Genomic DNA, 24,342 nt, shown 5'->3' on the forward strand with positions numbered 1-24,342 from the left:
ATTGGTTAAGCAGCTGCCTTTGGCTCAGGTCATGATCCCAGCGTCCTGGGATTGAGTCCCACATCGGGCTCCTTGCCCTGCAGGGAGCCTGCTTCTCCCTCTGACTCTGCCTTCCACTGTGTCTGCCTGTGCCCGTTCTCGCTCGCTCTCTCTCGGACAAATAAATAAATAAAATCTTAAAAAAAAAAAAAAAAAAAAACAATATGAGAAACCTCTACCTTTTTCATTTGCTCCCAAAGGCTGACAAGCATATGCTCCTACAGTGTCCATTGTTCCCTGTGCCAGTGAAAAACATGCCTTTTTGCCAGGAATGTGGGCACATTATTCAAGTGTCATCCAGAAAATAGAGCCTTGGAATGTTTCTCTAGAACCCTGGTGGCATGGTGGTTCAAATATCAAAGCGCTGAGTGCATTTAAGCCTGTCACGATAGGGAAGGCGGGAGATTACCAGAGGTAATGCTGAAAGAACATACTGGGGCAACAAAAATAAGAGGAAGACCAAGAACCAGGAGCCAGATGGTTTCTGTAATAAAGCACTTACTGCTGGAAATAAGCAAGAAGTGTCATGTTTGTGTTCATTCATAGAGGAGTATTTACAACTCAAATTTCCGGGCAGAGAGATGTTAGCACAAGGGTGCCTGACTGGATCAGTGGACAGGAATGGAACTGAGAGTCACCAAGTACAAAGCTGATAAACCAAAGGACTGGATATGAATTCCAATGAGCAGCTAGGCTTCCAAAGAGTGTGGAGACAGCATTGTTGCTAGGTAGAGGGAAAAGAGATAATCAGTTCAAAAGTTGTGACAAGGACCACCTGGGTGGCTCAGTCCTTAAGCATCTGTTTTCATCTCAGGTCATGATCCCAGGGTCCTGGGATCAAGCCCCGCATCCTGCTCCCTGCTCGGCAGGAAGCCTAATTCTTCCTCTCCCACTCCCCCTGCTTGTGTTTCCTCTCTCGCTCTCTGTCAAATAAATAAATAAAATCTTAAAAAGGATTTTTAAAAAGACTGTTTAAAAAAAAAAAAAAGTTGTGATAAGCCCAGCTGCCTAGGGCCTGGGTGGCTCATTCAGTTAAGCGTTGCTCTCTTGATTTCTCCTCAGGTCATATCCCAGGGTTCTAGGATTGAGAACTGCCTTGAGTTCCCGGCTTACTGGGGAGTCTTCTGGAGGATTTCTTTCCTTTTCCCTTTGTCTTTTCCCCCATTCATGCGTGCTCTCTCTCTCTCTTTCTCTCTCAAATAAATAAACAAAAATCTTTAAAAAAAAAAATAAAGTTGTGATAAGCCTAGATATTTTCTTTCAAGTTGCTTTAGCAGTTAATGACATGGAAGGGTTTGTATCATTTTATGTTGCATTATGGAGCATTGGGAAGTAAAAGTTATAAGGCAACAAATGTGTTTGTAATCTTTTAGCTATTACCAATGTTTATACGCTAATTCATGATATAATAAATTGATAAAGTGGTGCTATAAAATGGACCCACAGACATCTTGTTTAATGCTTGACACGAAACCTATTTGCTTTAAATTGAATCCTGTAATTGGCAAGGAAGTAATTCTTTAGTATCTTATTCTATAAATTATTTGGTTAGCTGAATAGCAGATAGACCCATCTTGTGGCCACCTATATTTAAATTTTTAAAAAACAAATGATACATGCTCATTATAAACAAGTGAAATAATAGAGACATCTATAGGTGCACCTGGGTGGCTCACTTGGTTAAGCGGCTGCCTTCGGCTCAGGTGATGATCCCAGGTCCTGGGACTAAGTCCCGCATCAGGCTCGCTGCCGATCAGGGAGCCTGCTTCTCCCTCTGCGTGCTCCTCCCCCTGCTTGTGCTTGCTCTCTCCCTCACTCTCTCTCCCTCTCTGTCAAATAAATAAATAAATAATCTTAAAAAAAATAAAGACATCTATAAAGAGTGAGCATTTTCTTATTCTGCCTCTAAACCACTCCTTGAACCTTTGTAAGAGTTACTTTAAACAGTTTTCGGATTAATTTGTCGACTTTACTTTTAGGTTGAAAGAAAATTTTTTTGTGAACTCTGTTCCCAAAGATTTCCTTTTGTCAACATTTATTAAATCTCTATTTTTATTGCATTATGTAATTCTGTTTTGAGAATATTTACATAGAATTATAATTATTAAAAATTATATAAATTACTGTTCCTGGCAATTTTATTTGTTCACTCTAATTTTTTGTATGTCATGTCTTCATTTTCCCTTTAAGTCATTTTTCAGTTTGCATACACCTATCATCATATTTTTTAAAGTTCTCTGTTTTGAATATTCTGGAGGGTGAGTGTGTATTTCAGGTTCAAAACTTCCTTAGCAGCTTTTACATAATGATACATTTTGTATTTTTGTTTGTTTTGTTACCATTCCTTATTTCTTGATATAAATGAGTTTGGTTCATATTTCTTCATAGATACCATCTTTCTTCTTCTCAGGAGTTTATGGGAGTGTTGTTTTTATCTTTGGAGATTTCACTGTCTAGGACGGTGGAGTTTGAGGATGTATTAATACTTCTGTATTCTATGTTCTGGAAGAATCTCTTTCCTTGCTTTTACACGGATTTAATCTTTTGTGTTTGTAGAATTCTCTATTTCTGTTGGCTTTTCTTTTCTTTTTGTTTTCTTTCTTTTTTCCCCCACCTTTAAAAATTTCAGCAGCTATACTTTTAATTTCAAAGAATCCTGGGTTCTTGGTTTTGTTTTTAAATAACAAGGCTTTCTATTTTTAGTTATGTGATAGTATCTTAAAACTCTTTGAAAATACAAATTACACATTTTTTTTTTTTCATTGATTTCTTTTCTTTCCTGATTCAGCTCTGCTTCTCGGGTTCACTCCTTGCTTTTACAGACTTAACTGCCAATGATATTCCTCAAATATTTAGTGAATTGGACAGTTTGTGTGTGTATATATATATACACAAATACACACATATATGTATTTCTATATATACATATATATGCTTACAAATACATTTGTATGTAAATGAGGGTCTTGACTTACCGAAACTATTAGTAGAGGGTCTTAACTCAGTACTCTTGAAGATCTGTATGACTCATCAGATGTTGCTGCTGGAAACCTGCAGTCCAGTTGGCTTAATTTCCCCTATGAAGCTAAGGCATCACCGAGCTTTATCCTCCAACTTTCTCAACCACTTTGTGTCTCCTCAGGGATTGCTTTTAGCAAGATGTACTTAAAGCCTTAGTCTGGCTGGACCTTCAAAGCTAACCAGCTACTTAATTAAGTTTTCTTTCTATTACTCCATGGACTGATTTTGCTTCCAACATTGCTACCTGAGTTGGCGCTATCTCAAAGCTCTACTAAGAAAATGTATTTCTTCAATTATTTTGGGGAGGCAATAACCCAAATATCAAACATATTGAAGTATTCCTATGTCGACAGCAAATGGCAATATTTTGAGGGACACATGGGTGGTGTAGTCGGTTGAGCATCCCCTTCTTGGTTTTGGCTCTGGTCATGATCTCCTGGGTCCTGGGATTTAGCCCCACACAGGGCTGTGCACTCAGCTGGGAATCTGCCTTTGCCCCTCCCCCAACTTATGACTTCTCTCTCTCACTCAAATAAGTAAATAAATCTTTACAAAGGAAAATTTTATAAGACAAAAATATACTAATTAAAGAAATTTTTGACCTAAAATAATTAACAATACAGTTGACTCTGATTTCTCAGCAATCATCACCATCCTTTTGGATTCTTGCAAAGTGAGAATATCTAACTTGATTAATGAATGTAATAAAATGTTTGTATATTCTATATTTAACAAGTAAGACAGTTTTTAGAATTTTAAGTTCTGTGGACATTTAAGAAAGTGTGTTTTTTTCATTTGAGGTTTTTACTTTTTGTATTTTGTGTTGGGTCCATTATCAAAGGAACGAGACTGAGACAAAGTGAAAGTTATGTAAAGCTTTATTCTATGCCAAGCATTAGAAGTCAGACTGACCCGCCAGGGCCACCTCTGAAGAAAGCAACCCCACCTTGGTCTTACAGATTAGTTTTATAGGGTGCAATCAAAGACCTCTATGTATGTGACTTTGGCTGATTGGATGTCTCCTACCTGTGTATTTTAGTAACGGTTACCCAGAACCAATACTAGTAACTACTGAGACATTTATTAAACAACAAAATGGCCTTGTTTTAGGTATGTGTTTTAGCAATGGTTACCTGGAACCGGTATCAGTAACTGCTGAGGCATTTATTAAACAACAAAATGGCTACCTAAGCAACATAGGGTCACTATGGCTAAGTAGGCCCAGGCAGGCCCTAGGGGTTTAACAGGTTTTAACATGGATTCGGCCCCAACATTTTGAAGCCATTTTTCAAAATTTAAACAGTTCTATAGATCTTAGGCAATGACTCTCCTTTTAACTTGTGTGGTTTGCTTATTTGTTAGCTTTTTGGGGTTTTTCCTTCTTTAAATCTTCCATATATTCCTCAAATTTTGTCCTATTAATAGTCTTTTTCTACTTTACAGTACTAATATGAATTCATTTTCAATTTTACATTTCTTCTATCATTCTAGTGGGTTTGGGGCAGTATAAAAGTGAAACACTGCTATTGTGTCAGCTATCTTTGACCAGAGCCTACAATCACTCTTGATTGAGAAACTCTCACTTTGACCATATACATTTTTCATAAATATAATCTATTGTCATTACTTAAATTTAGACAGAAGCTAATTCCCTGCTCCTAGCAATTCTGTGTTTAGCAGCTCATGGAGAATGTTCTTAACCCTGTACTGTAACACGGTGGGCTGGTGACTCTTGGAGGACTCTGAATGTATCTAAATACCGGAATATGTCATTGTCCTTTCTTGAAAGTGAGAGAGCAATTGAAACCAGCACTGTAATATACACCATGGTGCTGTCACAACAATATTCTTATACTAATTATTTTGAGTATTTGTTTAGAGATGATTTGATCTCTTACTAATTAGACTACAATTTAGGGATCAGAATTTGTTCCTCTTTGTAATTCCTAATTATGGGGCACTTTCTGGAGCAAATGTGTTTTCTGGAGGAGAGGGAGAGGAAGAGGGAATATTGGAACAAGGGAAGGAATGAGGAGGATAGAAAGAGAGAGCATGAGGAAAATTTTATGAGCAGTGTTTCACAACTAATGTTAATAAAGTATTTAGTTTTTAGTATTAAAACACATTTATGGAATATATTTATGTGTTATTCCTTTAGGATTGACCAAACATTTGATGATTGTTAAATGAAACTGATATTTTGGTAAAGTTCAGAAAGTGCTATGCATTTTAAGCTTACAAATGGGAATATTTTAGGACAATAATTCGTAAACTGTCAAGGAGGAGCTATGTCAGGCATCCTTTCAAAGTCTAGTATTGAAAACAAGGCTCTTCTCCCCAGAAGAGTAAAAACCAAACTGTGTTAATGATTCTAGAAGAGTGGTGAACTCTCTGGAGTCCTTCTTGTGGAAATTGAATATAACTTAATGCTTGACACTATACACAGGCACTGATTATTTTATGTGTATCTTGATCCACAATATTTGGAAGAAATGAAAGAAGAAAGGAGAGGAGAGAGGTGTCGCTCTCGCCAGCAAGAACGACCAGGAGACCTCAGCGAAGCAAGCTTTATTTCTGCGTAGCTGTTGGGATTCCTCTCTCCCCTGCCCGTGCATGTCTATATATACCAAGGTTGCACAACCAATCACTCGCAGCCACATAGATACAAAATCCTAAGTTCCGCCTACTGGCTCGCATCCAGCCGCCATCTTAATGGCATGTTTACTTTCAGGCCCCGAAAAAGTCGTGCGGCGCCCAGCCCCCCCCCCCCCCCCCCGCGGGCCCAGCCAGAGCAGCTCCGCACCATCACCACCCAGCAGCGGCGATGGCTTGAGGCAGCGGCGGCCGAGGCAACAAATGGACATGGCGGAGCCCAGAAGCATTACCACGCATGCGCTACAAGCCGCTCGGGCACCAACATCTCCCCCTTTTCTTTTATATTAGGCATACAAGGCAGGAGATCGTGCCTGTCTTAGGTTGTCAGCTGCCATGAACATGCTTACCCGTCATTGGATAATTCCCCCTGGTTGGAGAACTCCTGGCTTAGGTTGCTATGTGCATGCAGCCAATCTTACCCATCATTGACTACCGATCTAGCTCTGCCAGCCAGATTTGGGGAAATGTACCAGCTTCCAGTGCCATGCAAGCTTGTACTAGCGCCAACTGTTGCCTACATTGTTGTTTACGTAATGATGCAAAACGGCGGAACATAAGGATTTACAACAGATACCCAATCCGGTAATGGAGCTATGTCAATTTTATCTGCTTAACTCTTTCGACAGATTAGCAGCGATAGAAAGGTCATTATAGGCCACGGAGGTTATGCAAAGTCCAGAAAGTGATTGGATGCATCCGGTCATCAATAGTTTCTGGAGAATGTCCATTTGTTACAGATGTGGTGAGAGCTACAGCCGCTGCAGTTGCTGCAGCTGCGGAGGCTGCTACAGCCGCAATAATGGCTGCAGTGATCCCAAAGTCTCTTTTATGTCTTGAGAGCAATACAGGCGAATTGTTAGGATTTACAGAAATGGGCATGGGAATGAAAGTAGGTATACAGGAGAGAGGATGGCGGACTCATTCGTCAGTGGCATGGGGAACGGCCAGGCTTTCACTATTGCCCATTAGTGCATCTGTTGAAGGGATGCTGGTGTCGCCAGGATCGCTATCAGGCCAAGCATCAGGACGGGGTGGGCCATGTTGATCGATTCTTCTAATCAGTCGCTCCGGGACCCAGATAGGCACTTGGGCATCCTGTGGAAAAAGACAAACAGAACCTCGGTGCCATCTTAGGACCGGGTCAGGGCCTCTCCATTGGCCCGTGAGTATATCCTTCCACTTTGCCAGGGCTAGAGTGCGTTTGGTAACCGCCGCATGCCTGACCGCTGCAGATGTACCATTATGGTCCAAGGACAAAAAATTTAAAATGTAAAGGGTGAGAAATGTAAGATCACGGGGTGACTTATAGTCATCCCCTATTCCCCCTTTTCTTATTTTTTGTAAGCATCGTTTGAAGGTGCCATTGGCGCGTTCAATTATTCCTTGACCTTGTAGATTGTAAGGTATACCTGTAGTATGGACTATACCAAATTGACTTAGGAATTGATGGATAGATTTTGATGTATATGCAGGTCCATTATCTGTCTTTATTTGTTTTGGGATACCCCAATCTGCGAATCATCGTAGGCAGTGTGTGATGACTTGTTTTGAGTTCTACCCCGTGAGGGGAGTAGCCATTATGATATCCGAATAAGTGTCCACTGATATATGTACGTACTTTTGTTGCCCAAATTCAGGTACATGTGTGACATCCATTTGCCATAGGTGATTAGCTTGAAGGCCTTTGGGATTTACCCCTAAGGAAGGCTGAGGGAGTAATGTGGCACAATTCCCACAGGTCCTTATTATATCTCTTGCCTGTTCTTTGGTGATATGGAATCTATATCTTAAGGTATTAGAATTCACATGCCATTTGCTATGGAACAGCTTCGCCTGTTCTAAGGTAGGGCAAATAAGTTGGAAACGACTATTGTGGTCTGCTAGAGCATTGCCCTCGGATAATGGTCCTGGTAGGCTCATATGGGCTCTGATGTGATCTATAAAAAATGGTGCAGTGCGCAGTTGCACAACCTCTTGTAGTTGCCTTAAGATCCATGGGATAGGTGAATCACTTAAGGAGAGGATGGCTGTTTCAATATTTTTTGTTGCATTTACCACATATTGACTATCAGAAATAATAGTTAGGGGAGTGTCTGAAAATTTTTGGAGCACTAGGAACACTACTAGTAGCTCTACTTGTTGAGCCGACCTGAACCCTATGACTGGGTTCACGATTCCATTTATGATATAAGCTCCTGTGCCCTCTTTACTTCCATCTGTAAAGACAGTAGAGGCTTCTTTTAGTGGTGTCGATCTACTAATTTTTGGTAGTATGAATTCAATACCCTTTGTGAATTCTATAAGTGGGTGTGAAGGATAATGATTATCAAATTCTATTGAGTAAGAGGTGGTCAGTATTGCCCAATCATCTAGGGTAGCACATAGTAGGCGAATCTGTTCCTTAGTATACGGCACGATGCAATTGTCAGGTATGATTCCAAGAGTAGAAATACAAACAGTGATCAATTTGTTAGCTAGCATGGCTACTGCAACTGGATATGTTGTGATTATCCGAGGAAGAGTGTTTGGGAGGTACAGCCATTGTAAGGGCCCACCTTGCCATAGCACTCCAGTAGGTGAAGAAGGGGATGGAATCACTATGGCTTGGACTATCTGGTTAGGATCACATCTATCTGCTGAAGTCAAGGCAAGCCTGTCCTCCACAATTTTCAAAGCCTATTTCGCCTTCAGAGTAAGGCTCCTAGGAGAGTCTAGATGGGACTTAGACTTAATCACCCTTCAGAATATCAAACAATGGTTGTAATTCTCCTGTAGTTATTTTCAGGTAGGGTCGGATCCAATTTATGTCCCCCAATAACTTTTGGAAATCATTGAGTGTTTGTAATTTGTCAGTTCTAATGGAGGCTTTTGAAGGTTTTACCATGGTATTGTATAGTTTCATGCCTAAATAGTCTTTGATGTTGGAAGCCTGTATCTTTTCGGGGGCTATAATTAACCCACATGAATTTAGCTCCTTTTGTAACATTACTAAGGCTTCCGAAACTGTAGTAGAGTCAGATCCACACAACAATATGTCATCCTTGTAATGGTAACACATTAAATCAGGGTAAGTCTCTCTAATAGGCTGTATGGCTTTAGAAACATATAATTGACACATAGTTGGGCTATTAGCCATGCCCTGAGGGAGGACAGTCCACTCATATCTTTTGTTAGGCTCTGCATGATTAATAGAAGGTAGGGTAAAGGCAAATTTAATTGTATCCTCAGGATGCAGAGGGATAGAGAAAAAGCAATCTTTTATGTCAACCATTATTGATGGCCAGTTTCTCGGTAGGGCGGTTATCATGGGTAATCCCAGCTGTATTGGTCCCATGTTCTGCATTTGCCTATTAATTTCTCTAAGATCATGTAAAAGTCTCCAATTACCAGATTTCTTTTTAATAACAAAGATAGGTATATTCCAAGGTGAGGTAGAAGGTTTCATATGGCCCGCCTCTAACTGTTCCTGTACCAGGGGTTTAGCAGCTGATAGTTTTTCGTTAGTAAGGGGCCACTGAGGCACCCAGCAGGGCGTATCTGTCTTCCACGTTATTTTCATTGCCTCAGTGGCCCTTACCGAAAACCCAGGCCTTGCCCCTTATATTCTGAGGTGAAAGGGATGGTGTCTATTTTATCTTGCTCCTGTTTCCCTAACCCTTTTCCTGGTATGTATCCCATTTTTTGCATCATAGCTATTGATCGGGGGCTGTATATAGTTTCAGTTGTCAGGCGGACACTCACCTGTTCCAAAACGTCTTGTCCCCAGTGGGAAATAGGAATATTGCAGACATAGGGCTGAAAAGTTCCCCTATGGCCTTCGTCATCCTCCCACTCAAGGGTAGCTGCGCTTTGATCAGGACTTTGAGCGATTCCTAAACCCCTGAGTGTTTGTTTTGCTTGTGTTAGGGGCCATCTCGGAGGCCACTCTTGTTGGCTGATGATGCTCTTATCGGCGCCCGTATCCAGTAACCCTAAAAATTTTCTTCCTTGCACCTTGAGGGTAATTATGGGCCTATCAGTCATATCCAGGGTCAGGCATGTTAGGTCAACTCCCATAGACCCCAAACCTCTCGTACCTTTTTCTTTTCCTTTACTGGGAAAGGCTTCATGATGGCTAGGGAGTATGAGAAGTTGAGCTATCTGATCTCCTGGGCTAATTGCAGTAACTCCCCTTGGTGAAGACACCAGTATCTTGATCTCTCCCTCATAATCTGAATCTATTACCCCAGGGTGAACTATCAGACCTTTGAGATAAGTGGAGCTTCGGCCAAGTAATAAACCTACAGTACCATGAGGGGGGCCCCCTCTTAGATCTGAGGCCAATGCTTGAATGCCCATCTCCGGAGTTAGGACCATTCGGGCGGCTGCTCTGATATCGAGCCTTGCTGATCCAGAGGTTGCGCGCCTTTCTCCGAGGGAGGATACCATGTCCTGGGCATTTGCGTTAGTGCCCCATAAATTTGTGTTGGGCCCCGGGGCGCGGGGCCCTGCTTCCCGTTTTTTGAGTAATTGGATTGAATCCAGTTATTCGGCGGCAGGGGATTTCCTTGAATATCTTTCTGGGACCTACATTCATTAGCCCAATGATTCCCTTTACGGCAACGAGGGCACAACCCAGGTGCAGGCTTGACTGGTCTAGGAGGTTCTTTACCCTTTGGATAATCCCTCTTAAGATGACCGTCCCTTCCCCAAAGGAAACAAGCCTTGGAAGAACTCCTGGTTCCTCCATTGAAACTTCTTATCCCTTGGGCTACTGCTGCTGCCACAACTTGGCCCTGAACAACTGTATCAGTGATGTCTCAATACACTTTGATATATGTAATCAGGTCCTTAGACTTCGAAGGGCGGATAGCCTCTTTACACCATTTATTTGCTTGTTCATAGGCTAATTGTTTAACAAGGGGCATTGCGTGATCCACATCCCCAAATATGCACCTTGCTACTTGGAGCAGACGATCTACAAAGTCAGCATAGGGTTCATTAGGCCCCTGCAACACCTTGGAAAGTTGTCCCTGCAAATCGCCAGAACCCTGTATGGTCTTCTAAGCCCTAGTGGCTGCAGCTGCTATCTGTACATACACCCCTGGGGGGTACCCAATCTGATTGTTTTGTCCCACAAATTGACCTCCTCCCATGAGCATGTCAATATTCCAGTGGGGATTCCCTGACGCGGCGTTATGCCGGGCAGTTTCTGAGCTACACTCTTGCCAAGCAGTTTTCCATATCAAGTATTGTCCACCAGACAGAGTTGCTTTTGCCATGTTACCCCAATCGTCTGGGGTAAGGTTCATGCTACCGACTGCTTCCAAAAGTGAAAGTGTATAAGCAGCCTGTGGCCCATAAGTAGTGACTGCTTCCTTAAACTGTTTAATAAGTTTGAAGTCTAGTGGTTGATGAAACCTCTGTTGATTTTGATCTTCTAACACTGGGTATGCAAGAGGGGAGGGTTTAGTAAAGTCCGTAATGTCCCTCCATCCTGCATTTCTACATTCTGAACAACCGCATGCCCCTCGGGAGCATGAAGTGTTATATGGTGGCGGCCATTTTGCAGGTGGCGCTATAGGCCTACATTCAGGGGTAGGAATTCTTGACCTTCTGACAGAAGGCGCTAGGGAGTCATATTTTTTCTCAGCTTCTTTGTATGTCTTTCCCTTTAAAGGTTCGTTAGGGACTTCCTCTTTTAATTTTAAGTGTGTCATGGCTTCCCCAAGTTCATCTTCAGAGGAGCTCTCCTCTGAATTTTCTCCCCCTCTGCTAGATCCTGCCTTAGAGGCTTCTCTGACCTGCTCCTCGATAACATTTTTAACTGTTTTATGGTTAGAGTCCAGCGGAGTGCCGTTAGCCTTAAGCACCTCCGTCAGTAATCCTCCCATCTTAGTAAACTTTGATCCCATTATTTCTTGCCCTATGCCTAGGAACCCTTTTACTTCTCGTCCTATACTTAGGAACTTTCTCACTTCTCGTCCTATACTTAGGAACTTTCTTATCTGAAATTTTGTGCACACTTACCGGATCGTTGCGTTCACTGAGAACTCCTTGGTGTAGGTTTCGGGTTTCCTGGGTTTTGGCACCACTTGTCGCTCTCGCCCGCAAGAATGACCAGGAAACCTCAGCGAAGCAAGCTTTATTTCTGCGTAGCTGTTGGGATTCCTCTCTCCCCCGCCCGTGCATGTCTATATATACCAAGGTTGCACAACCAATCACTCGCAGCCACATAGATACAAAATCCTAAGTTCCGCCTACTGGCTCGCATCCAGCCGCCATCTTAATGGCGTGTTTACTTTCGGGCACCGAAAAAGTCGTGCGGCGCCTGGGACCCCCCCCCCCCCGCGGACCCAGCCGGAGCAGCTCCGCACCATCGACACCCGGCAGCGGTGACCGCTTGAGGCAGCGGTGGCCGAGGCAACGAGCGGGCATGGCAGAGCCCAGAAGCATTACCGCACATGCGCTACAAGCCGCTCGGGCACGGACAGAGAGGGAGGAAGACGAAAGTTGCTCTCTACTCAGGTCTTTTTTAAAAGATGTTTAATTTGGGACGCCTGGGTGGCTCAGTGGGTTAAGCCACTGTCTTCGGCTCAGGTCATGATCCCAGGGTCCTGGGATCGAGTCTCGCATCGGGCTCTCTGCTCGGCAGGGAGCCTGCTTCCTCCTCTCTCTCTCTCTGCCTGCCTCTCTGCCTACTTGTGGCCTCTCTCTGTCAAATAAATAAATGAAAATCTTTAAAAAAAAAAAAAAGATGTTTAATTTGTTCTGCTAAATACAAGGTGTATTGTAGCAGCATAACTATTGTCTTGAGACTTAGAGTTTTGGCTTAACAACTTTACCAAAAGTGTAGTCTTAGATAAATTACCATGTAACTATGTTTTTGGTAATTCTCTTCTTAAAAATGGGATAATAATAATTTTCTATCTTCTTCAAGGGATTGTTGTAAATAGTAAATGTTGTATAAATTACAGATTGCATTATTAAATCATTAGATTATTTACACCATACTTATTAGTGCAAAACATTTCCTAACCTACTATTACTTGAATTCCAGAATGTTCCTCTGATCATCCATAAGATTATTTTATGCACTAAAATTTAAAAGTTCCTTAGGAATATCAAATTTTATTATTATGTGTATATCTCTTTTCTATGTTTCCATTAGATCCCATGAAGGTAAGACTTGATCCTTTTTGTTGTAAGCTAAATCTGCTAAGCTTATCACTGTGAAGAAATGAAGTCAAGTAGACAGTAACCCCCTACTGAGTTCATTCTTGGGCAGTTTGCCTCTACTTTAATGATAGATGTATTTGGAAGGAGAGGATTATGATCTAATGAAATATAGACAGGAGTTTTTTTCTAAGCATAAGTATACAATATTTCAGTATTTTTAGATGCTTTAAAATAACTATCTACTTGGTGCTGCCTGGGTGGCTCAGTTGGTTGAGCCTCTGACTCTTGGTTTTGGCTCAGGTCATGATCTCAGGGATGTGAGATTGAGCTCTGTGTCTGGCTCGGTGCTTTACCCTGAGTCAGTCTGGGATTTTTCTCTTTTCCTCTCCCTCTGCCCCTCCCCCACTCAAATAAAATAAGTAAATAAAATATTTTTTAAAAGTTACCATCTAGCCATGATTTGTATTTTTTTTCCATAAAAGCTTTCTTATTGGGGACTTTTTGTTTACATATATTTATTTTAGAAACCATAACCACAAGTGGAATTTATCCATAATTTATGAAAGTTATGTGCAAAAATACATCAAGCTCTAAGTAATTATTTATTATGCTTCTGGGAACAATTTAGGGATGATTCATTAACAAAACTTGTAGGAATTCACATATCATGTCTTCAATGAGTTATTTTAATAATGAAACATTTTCAATTATGATCGGTTGATATATTCTTTCCAGGATTCTACCATGTATATTTAGCTCTGAATAAATGGTATTTTCACTGGAGTTTGGGGAATGGGTAGAAGAAAGGCTGAAAAGAAAAAAGGAATTCAGATAACATTTATTGAAATAGCTCACCTTATATATTTCCCAGTTCAAAATAAAAACCCAAACAAAATCTATTAAAATAATTATTGACACAATACAGCAGAAATTGTTTAATTTTTATGAAGATATAGTGATACACATGGAAAGAAATACAGCTGGTTTTCTTCTGCCTTTGGGGTGACATTTGGCCCCGAAATGTTTTTGCAGTGTTGGGCCCATGGGTGTCTAGTGTGCAACTAGTTAGAGAGTCTTAGATTCTGGATTTCTAGGCTTAAAATGTAGTTATCCAACTGCATCACACTGGGCTCCCAGTCTGCACACTGGACAGGACGCGGATTTGAGCCTACACAGAGCAAACTCAATGTGTGTTTGTCCCCTCAACAAATTCAAGGGCTGGCCTAAAGGTGAACTGGGATTGGGAGTAAATTGCTTTTGGAGAGTGTTTCTTTCTTTGCCAAGGCAGAAAGGATGTTGTTGATGAATTCTGTTTCTAGAACTCTTGTGAATTTTCTCTGCCACAAAGTTAATTTCCTAAATATTTTGATCTTGGGACATAGACTATTAAGGTATTTATGGCAACAACTGCTAAAATGGTTCCTGATCTTTCCACCTTTTATTATTGTGTCTTCAGTGTACACCTGCTTTTTCACATAAGCTGCTTTTTAAAGAAAGTAACATATTTCCTCCATATTTTATTAATTATAATCTTCTGGTCTTGAAATACCTCATAGGCTTTTTGTTTGTTTGTTTTGTTATTGTTGTATTTTCCCTACAATAAATTACTAAGGGCAAAGATAGTAAGGTGGATGATGAGCCTAATTGTAGGACTTCCCTTTAAAAGGGACTATGTTGGGGCGCCTGGGTGGCTCAGTGGGTTAAGCCTCTGCCTTCGGCTCAGGTCATGATCCCAGGGTCCTGGGATCGAGTCCCGCATCGGGCTCTCTGCTCAGCGGGGAGCCTGTTTCCTCCTCTCTCTCTCGGCCTGCCTCTCTGCCTACTTGTGATCTCTCTCTGTCAAATAAATAAATAAAATCTTAAAAAAAAAATAAAATAAAATAAAAGGGACTATGTTAATTTGATTTCTTCCTTTTCCTTTATGCCTTTTTATCCTCTAGTCTATTGCTTGTATTTCTATTCTTATTTCTACTTCTGTTCCTTTATCTTTTTTTTTTTTTTTTTTTTTGCTTTGTAGTACTTTAGTAATACATTATTTATAAAACTATGGATTCAATATGATAAAAAACTGTCTGCTCATAACCAGATTTAGGAAGTAAAACATGTCAGTGCAGTTGATGACCCCTGAATACCACTTTAAAATGGATCTGTCTCTCCTTTAACTTTAATTTAATTAACTACCACCTACATTTTGAAATTTAAAAATTCTGTATTTTAGGGACACCTTGCTGACTTAGTCAATGGAACATGTGACTTGATTTTGAGGTTGTAAGTTAGATCCCCACATTGGGCATAGAAAGTAATTCAAAACTTAATTATTTTTTTTAATTCTGTATTTTAGTATTTGCATATCTTAAACATACAAAAATTTGTATATTTGACATAACCTTCTGCAACTTAATTTCTCGTTGAATTTATTTTTTCAAGATTAATTTATATTGTATAATGCTCTGTAGTAGGAATATACCACCATTTATTTATTCTATTATTGAGGGATATGGATATTATTTATAGTTTTCCCTATTCTAAATATTACTTGAATCAACATTTTTGCATACACTTTAGTGGACTGCTCACTCGCGGATAGTATTACTGGGGATTGCTTGTTTTAGGATATATTGTGGTTTAAATGAACTAGATAAATTGTTCTCCAAAGTAGTTTGCTACTTTAGTCTCCTGTTATCAGTACATGAGAATTCCATTCCTCCACATCTTTCCTAATAGTAGGATCTGTACAACTCTGTAACATTTCTATTTATTTCTGTTATTTGTCTCTTTAAATTTCTTTTTTCCCTGTCTCTTTTGCTTTATTACATGTTTTAATTCTGTCTTCCTGTTAGGCATGACTCAGTCATTTTCAGGCATTCTTATTTTCGAATATTAGTTTAAATGTACAGTTTTATTATACACAATGATTTAACTAATTACTACTTGCCTTGTTTCACAGTAGTTTTGTAATTGTTTAAGCATTTTCTGATTGTAATTCTTATTACTCAAGTGTGTGTAAAAATTTTCTCACGCCTTTTCCTTGTGTTTTGTTTTTACTTTTCAACTTGATTGCATTGTAGAAAGAAAAACCAAGCCTGTATGAAAGTGATTATGGCTGTTGAGCTTTGCCTTATATTCTAGAAAGTATTTTTCTCAAATGCAGGCTGATAAAAGTAATCTCCCTATGCTTCTAAGTGCTATTTTTCTAGTCTATCTTGTTTTGAAAGTATAGCAGTTTAAAGGTCTAAATTTTATGAGGGGACTCAGTTTCAAGGTTCATCTAATAAATGTTTTTTAAAGATAAATAGTAACAGGTCAACTATATAAAAGTTAAAAAATATAATTGGACCTTACCTCTCACCAAACACCAGAATAAAGTCTAAATGCATGAAAAATCCAAATGTAGAGAGACAAACTAAACAAGGACTAAAAGAAGATTAAAGGACTATATTTACAGGATTATAAAGTTCCTTTATAATTGGCATGTGGGAAAACCTAAACAAAACTCAAAATTCTTATATAATAAGGAAAAAAACTAATAAATTTGACCATATAAAATTATAAAGAGTCCATAAACAAAAAATAAAATAAATGAGAAGCTAGTAAAAAATATTACATACTATGTATATAATATATATAAGATAGATATATCACACTGCTATATATATAAAATTACTGTAAAGTCAGTAAATAAGTCAAGAAAATACATGGACAGCTAAAATTAAGTATATCTAAATGGCCTTTATACAAATGATGGATATTAAGTTTTACTCATAAATTTAAAAATATAAACTATCTGGGCACCTGGATGGCTCAGTGGGTTAAAGCCTCTACCTTTGGCTCAGGTCATGATCCCAGGGTCCTGGGATCAAGCCCCGCTTCAGGCTCTCTGCTCAGCGGGGAGCCTCCTTCCCCCTCTCTCTGACTGCCTCTCTGCCTACTTGTGATCTCTGTCAAATAAGTAAATAAATAAAATCTAAAAAAAAAAATATATATATATATATATAAACTAAAAGAACACTAAACTATTATTTCTCTTATATTGGCAAGAATTCAAAAGCCAGGAAGTACACTCCATTGATGAAATTGTGAAGAAGTATTCTCATACATTGCTGATAGGTATACACAACATCTTTGGGGAAGAATTTGTAAAGTTTATGAAAAATAGATGTATTTCCCATTGAGCCTGCATTGAATTCTATTTATAGCTATATACACTAAGGATAAAACTCCATACATACCAAACAACTTATACACAGATGATTCATGCAGTGTTATTTGTGATAGCAAGATTTTGGAAACAACCTAAATAAATGCCCATAAAAGCCTGATTTGACTAAACTATGGTAGACCATTAAAAGACCATTATTCAGATGTTAAAAAGAATGAGGATGACCTCCAGGAAATTTTTTGGAATGATTTCCAGAATATATTGTTGGATGAAAAAAAATCAGGATGTGGTAGAGCATTTCTTATTTTGCATAAAGAAACATGGAAAGATGAACAGAAAAACCGAGGATAATGGTTCTGTTCCTTAATAGGAGTGGGTGAAGCCAGCATAGAAATGTGTGGATGAGACTGAAAACTCCTCTGTGTGTCTTTTCAAATAATTTTTCTTAAACCACATAAACAATTTACCTTTTCAAAAATATTAATAAATGAGGATTTTATAAGAAACAAAAAACGAAGTTGAGTCTAACTCTTTGTCAAGCTGACACCATGAGCATCTTCCCATTAGACAAGACCCATGGTTCATCGTCTTTCGGGCAGACCTGTGGAAACCCAGGCCCCTGTCTATACCATCTGTATGCCAGCTTCTCATGTTTTTTACTTACCACACTTTTCTTCCTCTTTCTTTTCATCTTTGGTTTTGGTATTACTACCTTACAAGCTCATTTTTTTTTTTTTTAATTTCAAAGGATTTTTTAAAAATATTTATTCATTTCTTTGTTTTTACAAAAGTTTTTCACAAATCTAACTTGTACTTAGAAAAATAAAAGGTTTTTTTTTTTTTAAAGATTTTATTTATTTATTTGACAGAGAGAGAGAGATAGCACAAGTAGACAGAGAAGCAGGCAGAGAGAGGAGGAAGCAAGCTCTCTGCTGAGCGGAGAGCCCGATGCGGGTCTCGATCCCAGGATCCTGAGACCGTGACCTGAGCTGAAGGAAGAGGCTTAACCCACTGAGCCACCCAGGCGCCCAAAGGTGTTCTTTCTTGATGTCTCCTCTATTCCCATTTCTTTCCTTTCTTCCCACTTTTCTCTCCATTCTACAATTGACTTTTTAATCTTAGAGCTACTTTGTTTCATGTTTTTTACCTATGGTCCAGCTTCGTGACTCAGGGCTAGCCCTGTTCTCCATTTGTTACTATGGTCAAAAGAGATAATTATCCAAAGTCATTGTTATGTAATCATTAAAGATGACCTAAAAAGTTGCCTCTGAAAACACCTGTGTTTTCCTAAGCTTATAAATTTGAAATATTATGTTGCAAACATCTAATTGCATAAGCATTTCGTTAAGTAAAACACATAAATACAACCCAGATTATCTTGAGACTGAAAACCCTAAAATGATTTGCAGTTGACTTTTTTGTAATGAATATCCACAAGGATGATATTTTGTCTTCTAAAGATGTACCAGTTCATTTTCTTTCTCTTCTTTTCTGAAGAATTAAGACTGGTGTGAATTTATCTAAATATTTTCATTTTGCTTCTTCTTAAAAAAAAAAAAAAAGTGCATCTGATGAGTAAAGAATGATCCAAACCCAAATTATCATGTGGCATTAAAGCCAGAAGGTGTTTCTCTTAGGCTGTATTAAATACATAAAATTGCTATTCTTTCCCTTTACTTTATAGTCAAAGCCCAAAAAGACACATTCAAGAATGGAAAAAAGCTTTTAAAACTTAAAACACCTGTGAATAGTCAGTCATTAGAGATAGAGATAAATCTCAATATGATGGTTATATATTTCTGTTTCTGCTTTTAACTACTCTAACACTTATTCCTATTCCTACTAGTGTCTGTTCAAACAAAGGAAAGGGCATTTTTAATAAAACAGTGGCATTTTGAAAATTCACATTTAGTATTCTAAAAATTGTCTAATGGGCTCTCCTTCGTTATATTAAATTTTCAGAAGGGGGCTCATAGAGGACCATTCCCTAGGTGGGGGGGGATGTGGAATATTTAATTGCAATTGCTTATACTTATATTATATGACAATAATCTATCATTTTCAAAGATTAAGCAATTAGTTTAATGAGTGGGCATTCACTGACACATATATTTCTCAAGAAAGTTTTAAACTTTTATTAGCATAGCTTTGTATCTCTTTTAAGCTATGATTATTGTTAATTCAAAGATTTTATTTAAATGTGACTATTCCTGCAAAAAAAATAGTCTAAAAAGTAGTGGGTGGGGAGAGAGAAACATGTGACTCTGGCAGTCAAAAGAATAAAAAAAGGAAAAGAATATGATGTTCTTGGCAACATGTTGTAAAATTTAAGACAATAAAATATTACTAACATCTTTGGACTTCTTATAGTCACTCAGATCAATGATATATGACTGTTTTAGATAACTATTTCATTTCCATACTTGTCCATTTAGTTTCCTGGTGTACAAGCTTGCCTATAAATTCATACTTATTTCTCTTTGTTTTATTGAAATATATTCAACATGAGCATTCTGTATGTTTAAGTTGTAGAGTAAAATGACTTGAATTACATCTATTATTAAATGATTAGCACATAGGGTTTAGTTAATATCCATGAACTTATATAGATACAAAAGAATTGAAAAATTTTTTTCTCTGTGATAATGAATTTTTATTTCATCATTAATTTCTTTCTCAGCTTTTCTCTCAGGTGATCAGAATTTTGTTTAAGTTTTCAAGGAAATGGCAAATTGTATTGTAAGATAGAAACACATTAATATAGAAGTTCTTAATTTTTTTTAAATATTAAATTCTTCATGAATTTGTGTGTCATCCTTGTGTAGGGGCCATACTAATCTTCTCTGTATCTTTCCAGTCTTACTATATGTGCTGCTGAAGTAAGCATTAATGTATTTCTGAATTTGGAGTCTGCGTATAGACTCCAGTAATTTTTTTGTTTGTTCGTTTATGTTGTTGCTCTTGTTTGGTGTGGGGGTGTTGTGCACCTGTGTGATTAGAAATTTTAAAAAATCATGTCCTTATTTTTAGTTATATTTATTTATATTTCCTCTAGAGGAAATATAACATTTCTTTCCATTACAAATATAGATGACAAACCTTATTACTATTGGCAACTCCTGTGATTTTGTCACCAAGAGACATAATAGAAATCTGTTGTTGTTGCAGTTAACCTGACTTATTTATACTTATGACCACCTTGAAATAACAATCGTCTTTAAACCTGCCAAGAAATCTGTTATTTAATGTGTTAATAAGAAAGAACATATATTGGGACTCCTAGGTGGCTCAGTGGGTTCAACGTCTGCCTTTGGGTCAGGTCATTATTTTGGGGTCCTGGGATCAAAACCCAAGTCCAGCTCCCTGCTCAGCAGGGAGTCTGCTTCCCCCTCTGCCTACCCCATCTCTTGCTTGTGCTCTTTCTCTCTGTGTCATATAAATAAAATTGTTAAAAAAAAAGAAAAACCACATAGGAGCATATCACATTTTTTAAAATAATTTGATAACAGCATTTTAATATAATTGGTTTGTTTTATAGTTATTTGTACTTTAATATTTTATTTTAGGTTTTTAAAACCATAATTACACATGCATAGACTTGAACAGACTGCCAAAGGACTCCATTGCATGCCCTCTTACTTGTACATTCTGAAGAGTTCTTGCACTAATTTATACAATTATATAACAGCAGAAAGTTTATTTTGCAATGTATGCTCCTTAAAAAAGGATTTCTTTTGCAGTATGTACCCCTTGACAAAAAATTTATTTTGTGATATAGAACCCTTGAAAAAGAATGACGTAGACTCAGTTGCCTGGGTTCCCCAAGTTTAGTTTTTAAAAGGCCTTGCCATACCTCTAAGTCCTATCTGCTATTTACAAACATACTCATTCTGGGTTTCATTTTAGTAATATAGATGTCCAGCCATACACATTAGTCAGGCTCAATGAGTTATAGGATTTCCCCTGTAGTATTGTTGTTGTTTTTAATCAATAAAAAGCCAAAGGCATTACATTGCATTAAAATGGTACAGAGCAAAGATATTTTCTGAAAGTTTCACTGACAATTTCTATGAAGTTCACTTGATATCTTAACTATTGTTGCATCCATCTAAAAAGACACTTAAAACAAGGCAAAGTTGTTTTTTCTTCTTCCTACAATATCTAAACTTCACAAAAACAGGTTGTACTACAGTCTAAGCACATGAAATGAGAATATTTAACATTGCTAGTTTGGGGGCACCTGAATGGCTCAGTTGGTTAAGCAGCTGCTTTCAGCTCAGGTCATGATCCCAGGATCCTGGGATAGAGCCTCTCATTGGACTCCCTGCTCAGCAGAGAGCTGCTTCTCCCTCTCCTTCTGCCTCTGCTTTGTCTACTTGTGCTCCCTCTGTATCTCTCTGTCAAATAAATAAATAAAAATCTTAAAAAAAAAAAAAAAGCACCACACACACACACACACACACACATTGCTAGTTTGATTTCAATACTTCAAAACGAGGAGAAGTAATTGGATATCACCAACATCCTTGGACTGCCTTTTTTCTATCAGTACATTAATTAAATTCCTTTTTTTAAAAGATACATTTATTTGTTTGTATTACTATTTTATTTTTTCTTATATTATGTTAGTCACCAAACTTCATTAGCTTTTGATGTAGCTCTTGATTGTTTGCATATAACACCCAGTGCTCCATGCAATATGCACCGTCCTTAGTACCTATCACCACCCTAACCCATCCCCCACCCCTCCCCTCTGAAACTCTTAGTTTGTTTCTCAGAGTTCATAGTCTCTCATGGTTTGACTTCCCCTCTGATGTTCCTACCTTCATTTTTCCCTTTCTTCTCCTAATGTCCTCCATGCTATTCCTTATGTTCCACATACAAGTGAAACCATATGATAATTGTCTTTCTGTGCTTGACTTATTTCACTTAGTATAATCTCTTGGAGTTCAGTCCATGTTGATGCCAAAGTTGGGTATTCATCCTTTCTGATGGTTGAATAACATTCCATTATATATATGAACCACCTCTTTATACATTCATCTGTTGAAGGGCATCTCAGCTCCTTCCACATGAGAAAGAGAGCACAAGCAGGGGGAGAGGTAGAAGGATAGAGAGAAGCAGACTCCCCACTGAGCTGGGAGCCTGACATGGGGCTCGATCCAAGGACCTGGAGATCATGGCCTGAGCCAAAGGCAGATGCTTAACCATCTGAGCCACCCAGATGTCCCCACATTAAATTCTTTAACTTCATTATATTATTGGAAAACAGAAACACAATCTATGGAGTCACTATGACCAATATTCAAATATGGCTCTGCCATTAAAGAAATTATTAACTAGTATATCTCACAGTGTTCTTGTTTATTAAATGAAAATCATAGCAGGTAACACACATGACTGTTTAAAAATTAAATGAAATTATATGTTTATGTACTGTTTATCTGTAAATGTGTATATACAAACACACACACATAGTGTTCTGCAGAGTCTGGCATATAGTAAGTGTACATAAGAAGTGCAGGATGGAGAGCAGAAATTGCTATGATTTCTAGGTCATTAACTCCAATGAATCAGCAAGGTTGACCGACCTTTTCACAGGACAAGTTCTTTTAGAACAGGTAATTTCACTACATGTTTTTATTGAGTTTTCATACTGTCCCATAGCATTTAATCAAATACATTATTGATTGATGAGTAAATGCATAATTCAAGGAAATAATGAACATTTAATTGAAACTCAGAATCATTGTGCTTTTGTGACAAGTGCTAATTAAATTTGCTGAAGAAATTTTTACTCTCTGTTAGGTCCTGGAAATCTAATAAGTCATAAGATCATGTGTTCTTCAGCAGCTCATAATCTGGAAGAGGCAAGAGAGAATTAAATCATAATTTCACTATAAGGAATAAATGATAGCATAAAGCATGTACATAGGTCAGAGAATGGAACAAACTTTGTTTATAAAGATAATGCGAAAATTTCCCAGTGCTCCATGCAATATGCACCGTCATTAATACCTATCACCACCCTAACCCATCCCCCACCCCTCCCCTCTGAAACCCTTAGTTTGTTTCTCAGAGTTCATAGTCTCTCATGGTTTGTCTTCCCCTCTGATGTTCCTGCCTTCATTTTCCCCTTTCTTCTCCTAAAGTCCTCCATGCTATTCCTTATGTTCCACATACAAGTGAAACAATATGATAATTGTCTTTCTGTGCTTGACTTATTTCACTTTGTATAACCTCCTGGAGTATGACAATACCTTGGGACTTGGAGTTTTAGGAAATTCTGTGAAAGGAAAAACAAAGATAAATGCAAGGAGAAGAATGAAGGGTAAAGATAGATAGGAGTGAATGCTGAAGTATTGTTCACGTGTCTTGTTTCAATAAATGGTACTTTTCTCTCCAAGGACCCAATGGAAATAAAAATACAAATTAAGGGGCGCCTGGGTGGCTCAGTGGATTAAAGCCTCTGCCTTCGGCTCAAGTCATGATCCCAGGGTCCTGGGATCGAGCCCCGCATCGGGCTCTCTGTTTGGCGGGGAGCCTGCTTCCTCCTCTCTCGATCTGCCTGCCTCTCTGCCTGCTTGTGATCTCTGTCTGTAAAATAAATAAATAAAATCTTTAAAAAAATACAAATTAAATCAATAGGAGACTTAAAAATCTAACTCATTGATAAGAAACTTTTAGAAAAAGATGTATTTCTAACATTCAGGATTGGCAAGGATACAGTGAAATGAGCAAGCTCTAAAATTATGGAAGGGAGAATAAATTGCTATCACATTGTTGGTGAAACAATTTGACAATTTATATTTAGGGTTTTATAAATGTTCACATTCTTTAGCCTTGTGACTCCACTTCTTAGAATCTATATTAAGAAACTAATCAAATATGTATACAAAACTTACACAGGCAGATTTGTATTACAATTAATATATAATACCTAAAAGACTAGAAACAACCTAAATATTTGACAGGACAGAAAGGGGTAAATAAATAATGGTATAGGCATACACTAGGACACCTTGCAGCCATCCAGGAAACATGTTTATACAGAACATTTAATAATATGGCAATATGCTCATAATATGATAAGGATTGCAATAGAGTATAATAACACACACGTTAGACTCAGAGAGACCTGAATTCTCATCATATCTTCATCCCTGTCTGTATAGCCTGGGAAAACTTGAAGTTAACTGAGCTTCAGCCTCTTCACTTATAAGATGGGTTAAAAAAAAATAGTACTGGGCACCTGGGTGGCTCAGTGGGTTATGCCTTCACTCAGGTCTTGATCCCAAGGTTGTGGGATC

General features: G+C 38.3%; 1 protein-coding gene and 1 non-coding gene across 2 annotated transcripts in view; one reads left to right on the forward strand and one right to left on the reverse strand.

Annotated features, from left to right (window-relative positions):
* ZNF385D (zinc finger protein 385D) overlaps positions 1-24,342 on the forward strand; it is a 904,997-nt gene that overhangs the window by 333,149 nt on the left and 547,506 nt on the right. The gene's annotated exons all lie outside the window — the stretch shown is intronic.
* Positions 19,813-19,919, reverse strand: LOC132012662 (U6 spliceosomal RNA). Its single transcript, XR_009402666.1, has one exon. It is a non-coding gene; the product is annotated as a U6 spliceosomal RNA (small nuclear RNA).

This window comes from Mustela nigripes, chromosome 2 (assembly GCF_022355385.1).
Source record: "Mustela nigripes isolate SB6536 chromosome 2, MUSNIG.SB6536, whole genome shotgun sequence".
NCBI lineage: Eukaryota > Metazoa > Chordata > Mammalia > Carnivora > Mustelidae > Mustela > Mustela nigripes.